This window comes from Toxorhynchites rutilus, chromosome 2 (assembly GCF_029784135.1).
Source record: "Toxorhynchites rutilus septentrionalis strain SRP chromosome 2, ASM2978413v1, whole genome shotgun sequence".
Taxonomy (NCBI): Eukaryota; Metazoa; Arthropoda; class Insecta; order Diptera; family Culicidae; genus Toxorhynchites; species Toxorhynchites rutilus.
In genome coordinates this window covers 302,663,166-302,683,995 of record NC_073745.1, presented here as the reverse complement: position 1 = coordinate 302,683,995, position 20,830 = coordinate 302,663,166, and the positions used below count along the sequence as shown (strand labels likewise).

Here is a 20,830-nt window from a genome sequence, read left to right as displayed (position 1 = left end):
CCCATCCGTTAACATTTGAATAAGGACATATGAAAATTCCAACGAATGGGAACTGAAACAAAATACTCAAAACTGTCAAACTGACGTCTCCGTGTACTGATTTATGCAGTGATCTATGTGTAAAAATACTGGAATAATATTTGATTGGGTCCCACAATATTATTTCATCACTAAAATAAGCACTTCCAATATCTAAACAACATTGCTCAAGTATTACTTTGATATTGAAATTATCAAATTTTGGTATTGAAAAACTACTTCTCTCCACCTTTTTGGTATTTTACTTTTTGTACCAGATTTGCTCAAACAAAATTTTGGTATCAAGATCAAAAGGAGGTATCCTCAAGTATTTTGAAAAAATATACATTCTGTGAAATATATTTGTATTTGTAATTTCAAATCTTCCCGCTGATTTCTTTTCATCTTTTAAGTTGGTACTGCTGTCAGTGGTCTTAATGTCAATTTTGAGCATGATCTGTCATTTAGTTTGTTTACACCTTCATTTTTTTTCTCTGCAATTTTTGGTATAAATATTTCTATTGGTCAAAGATATCATGCGAAATTTTGTGTTGTGCCAAAACGTTGGAAATTTTGCGGAATACATTTGGTGACTCAACTATGTCGAAAACACGGGTGTATGAATGGTATAAGGAATTCAAAGACGACCGAGAAGAGATAAACGATTTTCCACGTCAAGGACGACCATCCTCCTTTGCAACTGAAGAAAACAAGGACAAAATAGAAGGAATGGTGCTCGGAAATCGTCATTTAAGTTTGAGAGTGCTAGCTTTTGAATAAAATATCTGTCATGAGACCGTTCGTCATATTTTGGTTAATGTTTTGGGCATGAGAAAAGTCGCAGCACGATTAGTGTCAAAAGAGCTCAATTTTCATCGCGATCTAGTGGCTGAAGACATCTTTAAACGATCCAATTGTGATACCACGTTCATCCAACGCATAATTACTGGCGATATGGCCCGTGTCACTTTTACTTACTCAAATTACCGCTTCGTGGGATTGTTGTTTTGTTTTGAAGGCGATAATACAAATTTAGATGACAAATAAATTATTTTATTTAAAAACACAAATTCTGACCAAGAGAAACCAATATCCTTTTGAAATAAACGGAAGCAAGGTCGAATGGAGCACATCGACTCTATAATTTTCTGAACTCATTTGGAGGACCTATAACATCTGATGTTTATATTAATTCAAAGCCAGCATAGAACGTGGGCTCAATGAACTATTTTGGGTAAGATTTCTTGCTATGTACATAACACCAGTTGTGGTCGAAATGGTAGTTCAAAAAGCACTGCGCGCTAACCGTTATGAGCTCAGAAATGTAAACAGGAAATAACATTAAATAAAGAAAGATCAATCCAATCCAATATACTTTGGATCTAACGAATGATGAATGTCAAAAAACAAAATTCGTCAGGGGATAGAAAGGGTGGAAAGGGATAATATTAATACATTGTGAATTTATTTTACATAAAATGGGTAAAACTGAAGACCATATATAAAAAACTGGATAAAAGTGGATAATATATGAAAAACTGGAAGATTTCAGGATTTAACTGTTTGACTAGATCGAGTAAAAAAATTGGAAGAATCCAGTTTAAACTGGAACATTGGCAACGCTGGTTACGAGTGTTGTTATCTTTTGCGTACGAGTTATGTGAATCTGGATTACCTACTATGCTGCTGATGGGAACAAAACACCATAACAGAGTGAATTTCGAAGACATGAGGTGTGCTTTTCGACAAAGTTCTCAAGAATTACGATTTCGGCGGAAATCGTTCAGGCTCAGGTACCATACTGACTTTCCAAACCTTATATACCTTTTTGTAGTCAGATACAAGTATAAAATCAAATTTGTTGCGAATATAACTTGAACACTGTTTGTATTCTTACATTACCTTACTGATATACTACAGATTTTTTTGCAAAATACTGATAGGGGTGAAGCTCTGGAATTAATTTTCGTAAAGGGGGGAATTGAGCAAAAAAGGTTGAAAACCACTGCGCTAGAGACATGTTAACAGGACAAGCTAAATAGAACCGTTTAATAAAAAATGGGCACATTGAACCTTGAATCTCAAAAATAAATCAAGAAGACTGCACAATTGATTCAGCCGCATCGTCAAACAATTTACAACCAAACGATGGGTGCAAACGAATCAGATTGCAATGATCATCCATGATCACTATCAGTTCAAACAATTACAGCAGCTTAAATACAATCAATTCTGTCACAAACTACGTTTATCAAATTCCATCATTCACATTGCTGGAATACATTCGTTCTACATTGTATGTTTCACAACATAACAATGCATCGATACATACATTAAAAGTTCATAAATTGTAGAACTAATTCGACCGACGATGGTTCGACGCGTAAATTGCATGTATTGGGACATATTTTCTTGATGATCCAACCGCGACTGACTGCGTGTCTGAATACGCAAAATTAACATTTTCTGCGTTGCTGTTTTGTGATTGCTCTCATGAAGGATACTTTAGAAACAATTTAAACTGCGGCTGTGAGTGTTGCACACTTCTAGTCTGATTTAATTACTTTAAATTGTACCAAGTCGTCGTTTGAAAAAAAAAAAAATCATTTCAGTACATTGAACGCGTTCTATCACAAACAGTAACACACAGCAGAGACAAATCTCTACGGTTATGTAGTTATTTTAACATATAGTGTATTAGAAAATTCTATTCGACCTTATGAAGGACGCATATCCTTTGCACGTGTTCATAAAAAAATTCTTGTTGATAAATATCCTCGAATGAGTTATGTAAGGCACACGCTATACACTCGATACCAGTTGGCGGAAAAGCTACCAATTAATATAAGTCATACTAATCACAACCGGCCAAACTTACGTTACGCGCATTTTTCGTTCCGCGAAAACTAAAACCCTAGTTCCCCCTAGCGGATTCGTCCCTCCGGAAGGTTCGTTCCGTCCGTCCCCGGGAGGGAACATATGTAACCATCACACGCTCTTTCGCTCGCTCGCTCGCAGTTCACTCGCAGCGCACTGCTCGAGGATTCGGCCAAAGGACAACGACAACCAGCAGCAGCAGCAGCAACAGGGCACGAACGGTGGGCTTGACAAATCAAATCCTATAGATAGCGGTGCGAGCCGCAAGGATCTGCTCAGTTTACATCGTAGTATCGTCCTGTGCGGATCTGAGAACGAGCCGAGGTCGCAATATCCAGTCGCAACGCCGTCGTCGGAATAGTGGCTTTTCGCGCGCGAAAAGAAGCTTACGCGAGTTACGTTGTGAACATAAATCTTTTTGTGGTGAGTTTCCAGCAGCAGCATCCGGAGGAAAAGTTGCCAATAGCCGATTTACGGCCGCGTGTTTACGGGGTTATCACCGTTGGATTGAGAGTGGAGTGAAACTTTGTTCGGCGCGACAACGAGTAAGTGAGTGAGCCGTTTGAAAGGATTACTACGTGGTTAAGCAACTGGTGGATTTGTTTGGAGGCGGTTTCTGTTTCGGATTATTCTCATCTCCAGAACGAACGATAAGTGGTGAGTGCCAGGAAGCGTATGTTTTCGTCCCAATGAAGTAAAATTTGCGGTTTTTGCGAACATCGTTGAATAATTGTGAGCTTTCAGGATATACGTCAACAGTGTAGCGATGCGTTCTGTAATTGTTTCAAGAGTTGTTTGAATTCGTGCATCGAAGGGCAGTGAAATATCCTGGTTACAGAATACAAACAAGTCGATGTAACATTCCCGTGAGCGAATAAATTATGGCCGTTTGTTATTATAGCATGGTTTTCAATTAACGTGTTTTTTACGCTTTTTTCCATCGGCTCGAGCTAATGCGGTGGTAATTTATGAGAAAAACTGTTGGAGGGAGTCTCGCACAATGCCCGAGTACCCCTATGAGCCTCAACAACTCTAATTAAGTAATCTGAATGCATGAATTGATCTCTCTGTCATTCATACGAAGATGTGGCAAAGTTTAGATATTTTATTAATCGTGATAACGCACGTTTCCTCTTCAATCCATTCTGATCGGTATGTTAAGTTCTACGCTGTTACAATGACGTAAGTAATTTTACTTTTGAAGGGCGTCTTTCAGCTGTTATATGCTTAAACAAATCAATTTCGTTGACATTGACACTCTGTTAAATTCCTCAAAAATTTAGAAAAGAGATTTAGAAGCCCTCAAATTTGACCTCATCGTAGCCATATCGCGAGAAAAGTATCGATACGTGATTGCTGAATGGAGCAAAACATTCCTGCCGAGCCAAATTAAATTCCGAGTGCATCTTTTTTTTTAATGATTGATCGTGACACCAGCAACATCCAATGTGAAAAATGTACAATGTGTGTTAGGCTGTTATTTGACGCCACAGAATGTGTGTAGCATCAAAATTCTACGAATTCCAGCAATGCGGAGGCCAGATCGTTGGGCAAAAAGAAAGAATCGGCTAACCTTGGCAAATGGTCTCAGCATACGATGTGATATTGGGTTTGATACATGACAAACCAGTGAGCTGCAATAAAACGTTTTTTTCCCGATAGAATGCATTTATTGGAATTCCATGAACATGAATATGTTTGATGAAAAGACCATTCAAATCCTGACACTTCGTGATTGGTTATCTCCCGAATTGATAGTGCTCACTGTGTTGAAACATAAACCTGGGTATCTTGAGATGCCTACCGAGGATAATTAAATTTTACGAGCGCACTGAAACGATGACTTATAATAAATGTGCTATATGCATTCCGACATATTATGGTTAAACAGTCACTCGAATCAAGATGTCCATCCAAGATGAGATAAATACGAAAACATGAATAATTAGTCATTCATTTTCCATTCTAATCAATGATCTTTTATCATCCTCCTGAGAGTCTAATGATTTCGCGCTAATCGAAGTTCTGCTCGTTAGCAACAAAACGAGAGAGAGAGAAAAAAACACCTCAATGGGTGGTGTGCAACTTCGAAATGGAATGGAGCAATATGTGGGATGTTACCTCACTCCTTAATGAAGCTTCAATAATTCCATAAATTTGTCTGGAGATGTATGGAGCATCTCGGTTCCATTGTGAGTTGAAGTATCCGTCTTTTTCATCATAATTGCTTCTAAAGTTTTTTCAATGTTCGGTAGATTTGTCTTTTTGGTGACATGGCACCTTTCAAATCACAACAAATGCATTGAGTGTTCTTCTTCTGGTGAAGTTCAGCAGTCGATACAATTTGTGCCGGACCGGACTAATATAAATTTAAGGGTCATTCTGGTTTAGATATTCCAAAAATTACCATTTCGAACAAATATTCGAATGAAACATTATTGTAGATATTGAAAAACAGGTTATTGAGCTGACGAATACACTTTTAAAGAACATAAAACATTCAAACTTTAAAAACACTTTCAATATGGAACTCCTCGAAAAAGTTATCTGTCTGACGACCACTCTTGATGACGGCTTACCAAAACAAAGACAAAATATACACAAAACATATTTAAATACAACATGCCAGTGGCTCTCGCTTATTTTTTTTATTTTGGATATGAATATTTATTAGTAAATGAAAACAATGATGAAGATGAATGATTTTGACCTGATAAAATAAAATCCACCAAATGTAAGGCATAATGATGATTGGTTGTCAAAATACAAACATTTGAAGAAAGGTCATTTCCCGGAAAATGGAAGATTGGAAAAAAAAATCCTGATCACAATGCACAATGGTCCAGGAGGTATATTTGAGTGGAAATTAGCATCTAGAGCTCCACAGTTATTCTCTAGACAAAAACTGTCTTCGACAAAGTTGTTGCATATGATAGAGCGCTTATTTTGATGTTGTCAAAAATAGGATGGCTAATATTTACGATGAAATACAAATTCTAACTTTCTTATCTTTATAGATAGAGGTAAATATAGTTCGACAATGTAGTAGCCCAATGAGCTATATGTACCTCATTGGAGCAATAGGCGAAGTAAAGTCTGCTTCATTTAATATTGGAACAAATTCTTTTGCTCATTGACTGGAAAAAATATGCGGACGCGATTGCTCTAGCCATCAATTCCAGCGATGGTTTTCCTCCATTGGAGGAGTATAACTTCATTTCTCGTTTGATCTATGACAGCGCGGTTCGCGCTCAAACGAAACCCATCCCAGGCTCCACTATTCGTCGAAGGCCTCCCAATCCATGGTGGGATGGTCAATGTTCCAAGCTTTATCAGGATAAATCGAACGCATTTAAAGCTTTTCGAAAACGTGGAACCATTGAGAATTTTCAAACGTATTTGGACCTTGAAAATCAATTTAAAAACTTGATCAAAGGGAAAAAACGTGCTTATTGGCGAACTTTCGTGGGAGGTTTGTCACGAGAAACGTCAATGAAAAAATAATGGAAAGTGGCTCGAAACATGAGAAATCGCTCTTCATCGAATGAAAGCGAAGAATATTCACATCGATGGATTTTTAAATTTGCACGGAAAGTTTGTCCCGATTCCGTTCCTGTGCAAAAAATTGTTCGAGATATACCACAAGATAGGTGCGATCTTGATTCCGAGTTTTCGATGGTAGAATTCTCTCTTGCTCTCCTTTCTTGTAACAATTCGGCTCCAGGAACAGATAGAATTAAGTTCAACTTGTTGAAACACCTCCCTGATGTGACGAAACATCGCTTGTTGAATTTATTCAATCGGTTTCTGGAGCATAATATTGTTCCAGATGATTGGAGACAAGTACGAGTTATAGCTATTCAAAAACCCGGAAAGCCCGCGTCCGACTTCAATTCGTACCGCCCAATAGCAATGCTGTCTTGTATACGGAAATTGTTGGAGAAAATGATCTTGTTTCGCCTTGATCGATGGGTTGAAACGAATGGCCTACTCTCAGATACACAATATGGGTTCCGCAGGGGCAAGGGGACGAATGATTGTCTTGCGTTGCTTTCTTCAGAAATTCAAATGGTTTACGCCGAAAAAAAACAAATGGCTTCAGTATTCTTGGACATAAAGGGGGCCTTTGATTCTGTTTCAATAGAGGTTTTGTCGGACACATTACACTCTCGGGGTCTGCCGCCTCTATTGAATAATATGTTATATAACTTGCTTTGTGAGAAACATTTGAACTTTTCTCACGGAGATTCGGCAGTAAGTCGGGTCTCTTACATGGGCCTCCCCCAGGGCTCATGTTTAAGCCCCCTTTTGTACAACTTCTATGTAAGCGACATCAACAATTGCCTTACACAAAATTGCAGCCTAAGACAACTTGCAGATGATGGAGTGGTGTCTGTCGTAGGATCAAACGAATCCGACCTGCAAGGACCCTTACAAAATACTTTGAACAATTTTTCAACCTGGGCCATTGGGCTAGGGATCGAATTCTCCACGGAGAAAACAGAGATGGTGGTTTTTTCTAGGAAGCATAGACCAGCAAAACCAAAGCTTCTACTTTTGGGTAAACCGATCACTCATGCTATGTCATTCAAGTATCTTGGGGTATGGTTCGACTCCAAATGTACTTGGGGGGCCCATATTAGGTATCTGAGTAAAAAATGCCAACAAAGAATAAACTTTCTCCGTACAATTACCGGCACCTGGTGGGGAGCCCATCCCGAAGATCTTATAATGTTGTATCGAACAATTATTCTCTCAGTGATGGAGTATGGCAGTTTCTGTTTTCAATCAGCTGCCAAAACACACCTCATTAAACTCGAGCGAATTCAGTATCTTTGTCTCCGTATCGCGTTGGGATGTATGCCCTCAACGCATACCATGAGTCTCGAGGTTTTGGCAGGCCTACTCCCACTAAAAGATCGCTTCAATTTATTATCTCTTCGGTTCTTCATCCGGTGTAAGGTCATGAACCCATTGGTGATCGGAAATTTTGAGCAGCTGATCGAGCTAAATTTTCACTCCGGATTCATGAGTTCATATCATGAATTCATCTCCATGCAGGTTGATCCTTCTTCGTATATTCCCAACCGTGTTTGTTTTCCTGACTACATCAATTCCTCTGTACATTTTGATCTGTTTATGAAGGAGAAAATCCATGGAATTCCAGATTATCATCGATCGGGGATCGTTCCTACGATCTTCAATGCAAAGTATGGGCGTATCAATTGTGATAATATGTACTTTACTGATGGGTCCTCTATGAATGAGTCCACAGGATTTGGAGTGTTCAACGAATTTTTTAGCACCTCCCACAGTCTTCAGAATCCTTGCTCAGTGTATATTGCTGAATTGGCAGCAATACACTGGGCGCTGGACAGCGTCGCCTCACGACCTGTTGAACACTATTACATTGTAACGGATAGTCTTAGCTCTGTCGAAGCTATCCGTTCAGTGAGGCCGGAAAAGCACTCGCCGTACTTACTTGAGAGAATACGAGAAATTTTGAGTGCTTTAACCAGACGCTGTTATGTCATTACCTTTGTCTGGGTCCCTTCACATTGCTCAATTCCGGGTAACGAGAGAGCTGACTCATTGGCAAAGGTAGGTGCAATTGAAGGCGATATTTATCAGCGTCAAATCGCCTTCCATGAATTTTATTCTTTAGTCCGTAAAAATACCATCGCTAACTGGCAACGTAAGTGGAACGAAGATGAATTGGGTCGGTGGCTTCATTCGATTATCCCTAAGGTTAGCCTCAAACCATGGTTCAAAAGTCTGGACTTGAGTCGGGACTTTATTCGCACCTTCTCTCGACTCATGTCCAATCACTGTTCGTTAGACGCGCTACTCTTTCGTTTTAATCTTGCCGATGGCAATATCTGTGCTTGTGGCCAAGTTTACCACGACATCGAACACGTTGTTTGGTCGTGCGAGGTGTATCTTGTTGCCAGATCGAATTTAGAAAACTCTCTTCGGGCCAGAGGAAGACAGCCCAATGTGCCGGTGAGAGATGTGTTGGCTCGGTTAGACCACGATTACATGTCCCAAATATATGTCTTCTTAAAAGTTATCGATCTTCGTGTGTGATTGTCCTTATATCCTTATATTCTCCTTTTCCTTTTCCTTCGCGAGAAATTAAATCCCTTCTTATTAACAATAGAATAAGGTGAAATGTAAATACATATTAGATATAAGATAGGCTTAAGAATTGAGTATGATGAATGTGAGTGCGAATGTGAGTGTTAACATTGTCAACATATCCTTATATCCCTTCCTTTTCCTGAAACAAAATGTCACCCTTCTAAACTCGAGTAAACCGCGAGTAATCGGTTCTCTACTTCATTAACACTAGAATTAATGAAAAATGTTTATATATATACTTGTAACAATACAGATAGGAGTTTGGCTCCTTTAAACTTATGTAACTGAGCCTGTAAAAATAAACGATTTAATAAAAAAAAACATTCTTTTGCTCATTGTGGCGCTCCTAGTGGACGGATTTGGAAACTTTTTTCACCCACGTGTCGGGAAATTCATTACCTTTCACCATGTATTTATGTCATAACACCAAACGATAGCATTTTGTAAACAACCGCCATGGAAGCCGAACGGAGAGATAAAATTGTGCACAGTTTTCTTGAAAATCCATTGTTGTCGGCATCTAAGCTAGCTAAACAGCTTAAAATGCCCAGAAATACCGTATGGCGTGTTATCAAGCAGTACAAGGAAACATTGACGACGGCTCGGAAGCCGCATTCGAAGCGTCGGAGTGGAACTGTCGACCGGAAACTGCGTGGGAAAGTCATCAAGGCCGTCAAGAGGAATCCCAATCTTTCAGACCGCGATTTGGCCAATAAGTTCCAGGCCGCTCACAGTACGGTGCGACGAATTCGTCTCCGGGAAGGAATAAGGTCATTCCGAGCCAGCAAATAGCCAAATCGGACGCTGAAGCAGAACAATGTGGCCAGAATCCGTGCTCGAAAGCTGTACGACCAAGTGCTGACCAAGTTCGACGGATGTATTCTGATGGACGATGAGACCTACGTGAAGGCGGACTTTGGGCAAATCCCAGGTCAAAAATTTTATTTGGCGGCGGCTCGGGGGGATGTACCTTCAAAATTTAAGTTCGTGTTTGCGGATAAATTCGCCCGCAAGTACATGTTTTGGCAGGGGATATGCAGTTGTGGACAGAAAACCAAAGTCTTTCTCACTGACAAGACAATGACATCAGAAGTCTACAAAAAAGAGTGCCTACAGAAACGGATTCTGCCGTTTATTCGTGCCCACGACCGTCCAGTAATGTTTTGGCCGGACCTCGCAAGCTGCCATTACAGCAAAACGGTTATGGAATGGTACGCAACGAACGGGGCCAGCGTAATACCGAAGGACCTCAACCCCCCAAACTGCCCCCAGTTCCGGCCGATAGAGAAATACTGGGCAATCACGAAGCGGAGGCTTAAGGCAAAGGGAAAACTTGTTAAGAACATGACTCAGATGAAGAACTGGTGGAATCAAATCGCCAAAACGGTGGACGAAAAGGGTGTGCGCCGCCTAATGTGCCGTATTACGGGAAAAGTACGAGAATTTCTTCGAAACAGCAATGAATAATATTTTTAATTTTTTTTTATGAAAGAGTAAAGAAAATGCTACATTTGTATGAAAAACAAATTATGAATTCGTTAATAAATGACTGAACTACACGCAATTGTTTGTGTTCCAATATTAAATGAAACAGACTTTATTGGGTTGGGGAAAAAGAAATGTCGTATATTGTCAATATATGGCTACACTTAAACATATCTTGTGTTGTACTTATCGCATCGAGTCATACTATACGGCTATTTAAAGACGACAATCTGTGCTACGAGTGTCGTTTTGATAATGTTGTAATTGTTCTTTTCAGTCTCAAGTTATAGCGCGTCAAAGATGGAGTCCACCAAGCAACAAATTCGCCATAAAAAATCGTGTAGTAGTTTATGGATCCGATACTGTAACGATTCGCACAGCACAGCGTTGGTTTGATCGATTTCGTTCTGGTGTAGTGGCTGTAGAAGATACATCCGATACTGGCAGGCCGATCGTCGTGGAAACCGATAAAATCGTTGAAATCATCCAAGTAGACCGGCATGTGAGCACTCGCTCGATTGGCCAGGAACTGGGTATAAAGGGTGTGTCAAATCAAATTGCATCACGGAAAAAACGCTGTAGAAATTCGCCCAGTAGACCGATCCTTTTGAAAATTTTAGACAGTAAAATAAAAACTATTAAACAACTTTTGGCATTTTCTTTTTATTCATACTTCGAGTCCAAGCCCTTATGCTCGCACCTTCCTCTTTACCCCGTCCATAAGGTTCTGTACAACGTCAGGTTGTAGTTTTTTTTTAACAGAAATCCATTTTCTCTTGAAGTCCGCCTCCGATTTGACAACTTCTGGGTTCTTCCGGAGGGCCTGCTTCATAATCGCCCAATATTTCTCTATTGAGCGAAGCTCCGGCGCGTTGGGCGGGTTCATTTCCTTTGGCACGAAGGTGACCCCGTTGGCTTCGTACCACTTCAACACGTCCTTTGAATAGTGGCACGAAGCGAGATCCGACAAGAAGATGGTCGGGCCCTCGTGCTGCTTCAATAGTGGTAGTAAGCGCTTCTGTAGGCACTCCTTAAGGTAAACCTGCCCGTTTACCGTGCCGGTCATCACGAAGGGGGCGCTCCGCTTTCCGCAGATTGCTTGCCACACCATGTACTTTTTGGCAAACTTGGATAGTTTCTGCTTGCGAATCTCCTCCGGAACGCTGAATTTGTCCTCTGCGGAGAAGAACAATAGGCCCGGCAGCTGACGAAAGTCCGCTTTGACGTAGGTTTTGTCGTCCATTACCAGGCAATGCGGCTTCGTCAGCATTTCGGTGTACAGCTTCCGGGCTCGCGTCTTCCCCACCATGTTTTGCCTTTCGTCGCGGTTAGGAGCTTTCTGAACCTTGTATGTACGCAGGCCCTCCCGCTGCTTGGTCCGCTGGACGAATGAACTTGACAAATTCAGCTTATTGGCGACATCCCGGACCGAACTTCTCGGATCACGTCTAAACTGCTTAACTACGCGCTTGTGATCTTTTTCACTGACGGAGCATCCATTTTTGCCGTTCTTCACCTTCCGGTCGATGGTTAGGTTCTCGAAGTATCGTTTTAGTACTCTGCTGACCGTGGATCGGACGATTCCCAGCATCTTACCGATGTCCCGATGTGACAACTCCGGATTCTCGAAATGAGTGCGCATGATTAATTCACGACGCTCTTTTTCGTTCGACGACATTTTTCCAAATTTACGAAAAATTGACAGTGAAGCATGGCCAACGTGATCTATACACTCTTATCTGATTATAAGCGAAAGCTGAAGATATAATTCCTAAAAATTAAATTTCTACAGCGTTTTTTCCGTGATGCAATTTGATGTGACACACCCTTTAGACTATAGAATCGTTTGGAACCATTTGCAGAAGATTGGATTCCAAAAAAAGCTAGATGTATGGGTGCTACACGAGTTGACACAAAAAAATCTTCTAGAACGAATCAACGCCTGCGATGCACTGCTGAAACGGAACGAACTCGACCCATTTTTGAAGGAGATGGTGACTGGTGATGAAAAGTGGATCACGTACGACAACCTAAAGCGAAAAAAGTCGTGGTCGAAGCGCGGTGAGCCGGCCCAAACCATCGCCAAGCCCGGGTTGACGGCCAGGTAGGTTTGGCTGTGTGTTTGGTGGGATTGGAAAGGAATCATCCACTATGAGCTGCTCAACTATGGCCAGACCCTCAACTCGGTTCTCTACTGTGAGCAGTTTGACCGTTTGAAGCAGGCGATTGACCAGAAGCGGCCAGAAATGATCAATAGGAATGGTGTTGTTTTCCACCAGGACAACGCTCGGCCTCACACATCTTTGATGACCCACCAGAAGCTACGAGAACTCGGATGGGATGTCCTATTGCACCCACCGTATAGTCCGGACCTGGCTCCAAGTGATTATCATCTCTTCCGGTCCATGCAAAACGCTCTTGGTGATACTAAGTTGGCCTCAAAAGAGGCTTGCGAAAACTGGCTGTCTGAGTTTTTTTGCAAATAAGAAGGGGGGGTTTTATAAGGGGGGATAATGAAGTTGTCTTCTAAATGGCAACAAGTTTGCGAACAAAACGGCGCATATTTGACTTAAATTGGATAATTTTAAGTATATTGAATAAAGCGTCAAATTTCAATCAGAAATACGACATTTCTTTTTCCCCAACCCAATATAACAAACAATCACAGTCCTACGTCAAGCTCCTGTCGGTGCCCCTAGACCCAGACCCATCTACTTTTTCTACTTGGGTTTCTCTTAGAAAACAATAAGGGTCAACAAACCCGCATATGCACTCAAAGACACAAATACATAGAGTTAAAATACATACAAAGTGTCTGATAGCAAAATCAAATGCTTTCCCCAGGTAGTGGGATTCGCCCGACGAGCCAAACATGTGCGAGCCATTAATTGCAAGCGCCAGAGTGAACGCGTTTAATGATTACGACGTAAAGACTGGAGGCATTGAGCGGTACAGGAACCTCTTCGAAGGTCCCATCCAACTTTTTCCAAATAACAGCTTTCCTTGTACTGAAGGCAACAGGAAGATTCAATTTATATAGCTTGTTTTGATAAACAGATAATGGGCAATAAAAATTGCCATTTTTTCCAAATTTAAAAGAACAATAAACTATTTTAGCATAGAGTTCAATAATTTTTTATCTGTTTTTGAAGCAATGAAACGCAAAAGCTAGAGTAATTGTTGCAAGAAAAAAGTCACCATATAACCAAATTGTCAGCATTGTGACCAGAGATGCCAACCATCCTGATTTTCAGGATTTCCTAGACACATTCTCTGAATACCTGACAAACACTCAATTTTCCTCGATTTTTCTGAAATGATCTTGATTTTCCCTAATTTTTGTACGTTTTGCTTCATCATAATGAAAATTAACCTTAAAAATATACTGGAATCCCTGCCAAAGTCCTTCGATCTGCACTTGTATAATACTTTCATTTCATTTATTTATCATCTACCTCTATCGAAGTGATTCGAGTTGCGAATGAAAATAAATACAGAATTTTCACGTAATCCCGACTCATACTCAGTGCCACCAATTATCAAAATTGATTAATTCAGCTTTTTCCCAGTGTCGGATGAACTCTTGAGTGATGAATGGGTGTAAATCAACATTTCGCACGAAGTTCCATATGAAAAATCGATATGACCATTTTCATTGGCACCCTAAACCAATCCCAGAGTTTAGATTTTTGACAAAAAAAATTTTTCGAGATGTCAGTAGATTTCGGCGCTTTGCGACACTCTCTCTTAAGTCCGATCGAGCTGATATTTTGCATAGGATGTTTTTTCGAGCTGGTGAACATTTTTTAAAATTTGAGATGATTTTCATTGGCACCACAATGAAACAAGTTGGGGGAACTTTTGTTCCTGCCGACAAATGTTCCCTACCACAGCCATCGAAACCAATGTGCCTTGCATTACATGGCGTTTATTCAAATTCTTTGCTCACACAGCAAATATGTTGAATTCAATTGAATTCGAAAATTGTTTCATTCAATCAATAATTTATTAAATGCAAACAAATGATTACTCAGCCAACGGTAGTCCCACACCAACCTTGCGGTTACACCATAGATATAACCTACCCATTTTTTTGACGTAGAACTACGTCTTTCATTAAGGGTGCCAAATCAGAAAACAGGTCACGTTTTTATGAAATAAAGTTAACGTTAATAACTATTTTTGCCGCGAACGGATTTTGGCGATTCACATACTAAACGAATCGGAAATTCCGTAAGATTTGTTTAATATGCTATACATCAGAATCCCCTGGTTTGTAAATGGTTAAAATTCATGAAAACTTGAGGCGTTTCTATTTTCCCATACATTTGTTCTGTCCATTTGTGTGCTTTCCCGAACAGACCTGTCAATAACGAGCAACTTATCGACGACCAACGGAGGGGAAATCGTAGGATTCAAAGTTCCCATGAACAAAGAAAAAGTTGAAGAATGAATGGGAATACTTGCCTAGAGTATAAACAGTGGATCTCGCTGAGGCAAACTTTCATTCGGCATCGGACTGTTGAGCAATCCAGTTCATTTTGCTTTCGCTACGCTTCGATCTAAGAACGGACCCCACCAGTGGTAATCCAACTTGGATATCGTCGTTTGGTTTTTCTGTTCGTTTTACGCGTTATTCGTATCGTGTGTTTTTCTTTCCGCGTCATAAATTGGACGCTTGGCGTAGTGTATGATGAGCAAGAAGAAGAGGAAGGCAGGCTCGAGCTCTGCAAAAAACGAACGCATTGCCAGGGGCAATAATATTTCGAGGCAAGCGTCATCCAATGACGCACGCGATATTGGTGCAGTGAAAAGCGCTCGCACTGAACCGAGCCTTCGCGAGTGTGACACCGCATCGCACAACAGCGAAGTAGGCGATTTCGGCGCGTCGGTCGAAAATGTAAACGCCGTTACCCAGGCAGCAACCAAAATCAAGCTCCCCCCGCTGGTGGTGAAGGCGATCGCTCTTGACAAACTCATCAGCGAATTCGCATCGATGGATGTTACAGCAGAGTACAAGCTGTGTGGCATAATTCAGTCTTTTTCCAAGCAGTTAACATTGTTTGTTTTCCGTCATCATAAGGTTGTGCGTAGGGGGTCTCCGTAGCCACATTGGTTGCGCGTTCGCTTAGTAAGCGATCGATCGTGAGTTCAAAACTCAGGGCTCTCATTGACCATCTTTGTGTTGTTACAGAATAGCTACGTTCACGCAACAATCATCAGCGATGGAGATCGATCCACGGTCGAAATAAGATCGATTCATCCATACAACTGCTCTGCTCTGCCAGACACATCGGGCTACTGTTCTATAAATAACTCCACAATGATCAATCAACTGTCTCCGCTGTCCGGTGGTGCAACTGGATAATGGAAGAACAGAAAGAATACTCTGACGCCTAAATGGCTACTCCGTGAATGTACCTTGTGTAATGGTATAGAAGGAATACTGGCGAATGGCAACTGTGTAATGTGCTAATTATAGATATGATAACCATGTGACATGTACACGATTAAAATTCGGCTCTGTTACAGCTAAAATGCTAATGAGCCTTAAATAAATAAATGGGATAAAAAAAAAAGGTTGTGCGTCAAAAAAATATTTGGGGAATACCAAGCATCTTGAATGTCTTACTGGAATGTTATAAGTTATTTGGGTTCGCGTGCCAGTTGCAAAAGTGCCTTCAGCTTGGATTGCATTAGCGCTATGAAGCATTGCTACTGTTTTCGAGGTTGTTATTAACAAAAAGAGTTTATTTCGCTTGTTTAGTAACCGAGAAAGTAAATGTCGTTCTGGAATTTTGTATATGGTTTCGCTTGCCAGTAGCAAAACTTCCTCCACTAAGGGTGATAGCTGCGCTTCTCTCGAGCATGAGAAAGAAATACAACTTTTTTTGAGGCCAGTAATATTAACAGAAGCGTTTCTTTTGAGAATAGCGCAAAATGATGAGAAGTGTTTTATATTCCTAGTAGTTTCAAGCCACCAATGTATGGCTCTGTATGCATGCTATGGCGAACGTTTGTTTGGCGCTTGGTTTACGTTGTACGAACGATGCCTATAGGTGCCATTCCTTTAAGGCAATACTAAATTACATGTAGCATGATATTTGATACTTGCAAGTGTTGTCATTGTTGTTGTTCCCATGCGGTGCCAAAGATATATTGATGTAGTTATGAGATGTGGAAAAATGGTGCTGGTGCAACATGTATATAATCGAGTCTAGCCGAGTCTATGTCAATTGCGAAAAAGGCCAAAAAAAAGAAAAGCATTCGAGGTAAATTTTCATTGCATTGACATGAAATAAATTGCAACTTACGATCAGCTAGTGTATTGTTTTGCGAGGGCAAGAATGAATCATCAATCAATTATCGTCAACAAATTCTACAATGAAAAAACCATTTCAGAGATTATTCTACTAAGCAGTTGTTTCTAAAATTTCACAGCATTATAGAATAATATCCGAAGGTATGAATAAGCGACTTATATAAAATAACAGCGTAGTTCTACGTCAACAATGCGGTCGTATCTTGGATACAACCTCCTATAATTTTTTTTCAAAAAGGAATTACCTTCTTAAAATATTTGTAAGTAATTTATATTAATAATTATTTATGACTCATGACATTTATTGGATTTTATGTCTATATATTTTGTTGAGTTTTGAAGAAGTAATGATATCTATTCACTTAACCAATCTCAAAGACTAAATTATATAGGATTAAATAGGTAAGTATTGTGGATGAATAAGAAAAAAAAATTGAGACGTAATCTTCAAAGAAGATAAAAACCTCATAGTTTGAGAATCTCTGTTCTAGAGTGTTTGTATACATCCACTGAGTTTTGCAGCTGTCAGTGTGATTCCGGTTAAGATAGAAAATCAGTAAACCGTTCGCGAGAGAATTTTGTTGTTCCACATGCAAAATTCTGGGTTTTCGCACCGCGCCTTGGGACAACTGACGAATATACAGTGTCGGACAAAAGTATGAGACCACTGCTCAAGCAAAAAAAGAAAGTGACAAAACATTGAGAAAAAAAAATAATCCAATCCAATGCTTCAATCCGGGTCAGGGGGTCTCCGTAGCCACATTGGTTGCGCGTTCGCTTAGTAAGCGATCGATCGTGAGTTCAAAACTCAGGGCCCTCATTGACCATCTTTGTGTTGTTACAGAATAACTACGTCCACGCAACAATCATCAGCGATGGAGATCGATCCACGGTCGAAATAAGATCGATTCATCCATACAACTGTCTGCTCTGCAAGACACATCGGGCTGCTGTTCTATAAATAACTCAACAATGATCAATCAACTGTCTCCGCGGTCCGGTCTAACTGGATAATGGAAGAACAGAACGAAAACTCTTACGCCTATATAGCAACTGTGTAAATGTGTACCATATGCAATGGTATAGAAGGGAATACTCTAACGCCGAAAACATGGCAACTGTGTAATGTGCTAATTATAGATATGATAAACAGGGGTGACATGTACACGATTGAAATTCGGCTCTGTTACAGCTAAAAGCTAATGAGCCTAAAAATATAAAATAAAAAAACAAAAGGGATAAAAAAAATGCTTCTATCCATTCATAATAATCTATTTGTATTGTTCGAAGAAATTTATAACATCTGTAGTTATAAAAATAGTCATTCATTGAAAAATGCGTTTTAAGCATACTCAACGACTGAAATTACGCGACAAAATTTAGTACCAGTTTTATAATCTATGGTAAAGAAAATTTATACCGTACAAAGCTTCTAGGATTAGTACTTGGTCGTGTAACCTTTGTTACCCATCACTTCACGGATCCAGCTTTGACACGTGGATCGTATCCCACAGGTACTGATCATTCTTCGACTTCGACTCCGTGTGCACCGACTTTTTCAAGATCTCCCATAGGTTCACTATAGAATTCAGATTTGGTGACTGCGCTGACCACTCCATGACATCGACTTTGATATCCTGGAAGTACTTTTTGACGGTCCTGGCGGTGTGCTTCGGATCGTTATCCTGCATGAACTGCCATTTCAGGTACATCTCCCAATCGGCGTGTGGCAGCATAACATCTCTCAAGATTTGGACGTAGAGGAACTGATCCATGATCTTATCCACCCAGTACAGGGAGTCAACCTCGTACCAGGAGAAGCATCCCACACCATAATGTTCCCTCCTCCATGTTTGAGTGTCTTCGTGGTATACTGTGGCATTTAAGCGCAGCCTATTGGCCGATGGACCCAAGTTTTTCCGCCCGAGCCGACGAGGTTTACCTTCGTCTCATACTCTGCGATTTCACGTTGGCTGCTGCCTGCCTTGGACATTTTGCGGATGACCATCCGCTGTGTTTCCGTGCAGTTAAATGAGCGACCCATTTTTCGTTGACTGAAACTAGAATTCGAGAATAAAAACCTTACATACTTCCTGTTTACATGATAAATTCCTACCAGGATCAGGGTTACCATATCTACAGGATAATCTGTATTTATACAGATTTTTCAGACTTTTTGAAAACAAGGTTACAGAGTTTTTCGGTTTTCATACAAATTTACAGATTTTTCAAAATAATGATCCAACATTAGTTACAGCTTGATCTCAACAATATTGTTTCCTATCTCACCAATTTATATAGCATTCGAATCAGTTTTAATGAGTGTCATTTTGGCATTTATATGTAGAGTGTAGTAGGGGAAGATGGGGTAAGGCCGTCCGGCGGGGTAAGACGGACCACTCCTAGTTTTATAAGAAATCCCCAGTATTTTGGCAAATATGCTACGCAAGAAGCATTAATAGCATATTTTGTAACACCTTGCAACACTTGAGCGCACGAAATATCAAATTTGTAAACAAACCAAAGTGTTCGTCTATTGCGGTCGCATGCGATCTAATTTTCAAGGTAACCGAAATAAGGATTTCTCCAGCAAAAACTGTATATTCCGTTAGTTGCCTGTACCCCAGTCCTTCAGTGGATTGTTCCGGTTCTGTCTGCATGAAAATGTATGTATAATATAACATAAAATGAGTGTGAAGTGCAAAATAACGCAAATGGTGCTCTGGGAGCAAGACGGACCATTTTCGACGGGGTAAAAGCGCCGCACGTTGTGATATCAACATATCGAATCGGAACCAGAAACACCTACTTCGGGGTCATTAAGACTTTGCGTGAACAGATTTTGAGAGATTTTAGACCCACGTAGATAATCGTCCGATAATTTGGTAAATTTTTCACGAATTTTTTGAAAACTCTGCACATGGAATATAGATAGCCTTTTCAGAAGTTTGTGCGTAGTTTATGAACAACCCCAAACATTTAGCACCTTAGACAACACTGTTCCTGTTATTTTTACTAGAATAAACTGTTTGAAAATATCGCTCCGTCTACCCCGTGGGTGGCCCTTCTTACCCTGCAAGCAAAATAAGAAATGTTTTTGTATCATTTCAAAAATTAATAAAAAAACGCCGAAAAAGTTATACAATCAACAGTTACACATTTTTTGGTAATAGATTATTATATACTCAATGATAGGTAGCACAACAAATAGAGGAAATCCTAAAGGACGTTCAACAGAAAATTGGTTCTCTTAGGGGTCGGTCTTACCCCGTCTTCCCCTACTCTTATTTATGTTCAATGAATGCATAATCGGTTAGATTTACAAAAAAAATACTGTTTATCTTTCTCCTACTAAAGCAGTGAATGCGGATTTTCACGAGGAAACCATCAACTTCGTCAAATTCATAATAACTATGCCAATCAATACTAAAAAAACTAAAGCTAAGATAATGCTTCAAAATTGAGCAAATAAATTTCACCCTTTGCGGTCGTATTACATTCCAACATTTGTGTCGGACTGGTCGCAATCATTTTTAGTTGAAAAAGCAGTGATATATAACTTTGTGAGATTATGACTAAATGACTTTTTTTCAGCTTGAAACACACCGCCCTCATTATGTTGATGACAATAACAAATGAGTTCCAAGATGCCATAATTGATGCCATAATTGAGCCATAATTGAGCTTAGCGAAGATGATTTTTTTCAACACTGGTTTGAACATACAGAACAATGCTCTGTACATCTACATAGTGGCACAATGCTTGGTGTTTTCCATTAATCCTTCCCCCAAATTAGAATACAGGTCGAACTCGTTTAGATACAGACTCTATTATATGTCATTCAATTATATACAATTTTGGACTGGATTATATACAGTTTGAAAAAAATTTGTTTTTTTTTATATTTCAAATATGAATTATTTCAAAAAGAAATGTAATCTTTCAACGTTAAGGTTTAATTTAAGTGGCTATTACATGTACAGTGG

General features: G+C 39.9%; 1 protein-coding gene across 2 annotated transcripts in view; it reads left to right on the top strand.

Annotated features, from left to right (window-relative positions):
• The first annotated feature begins 3,191 nt into the window (after positions 1-3,191).
• LOC129768828 (opsin Rh4) overlaps positions 3,192-20,830 on the top strand; it is a 276,388-nt gene continuing 258,749 nt past the window's right edge. The window contains exon 1 of one of the 2 annotated variants that reach the window (XM_055770739.1): positions 3,192-3,440. The gene's annotated coding sequence lies outside the window, so the exon portion shown is untranslated. Of the gene's footprint in view, positions 3,553-20,830 lie in introns of both variants that reach the window. The other variant, XM_055770738.1, reaches the window with a different exon arrangement.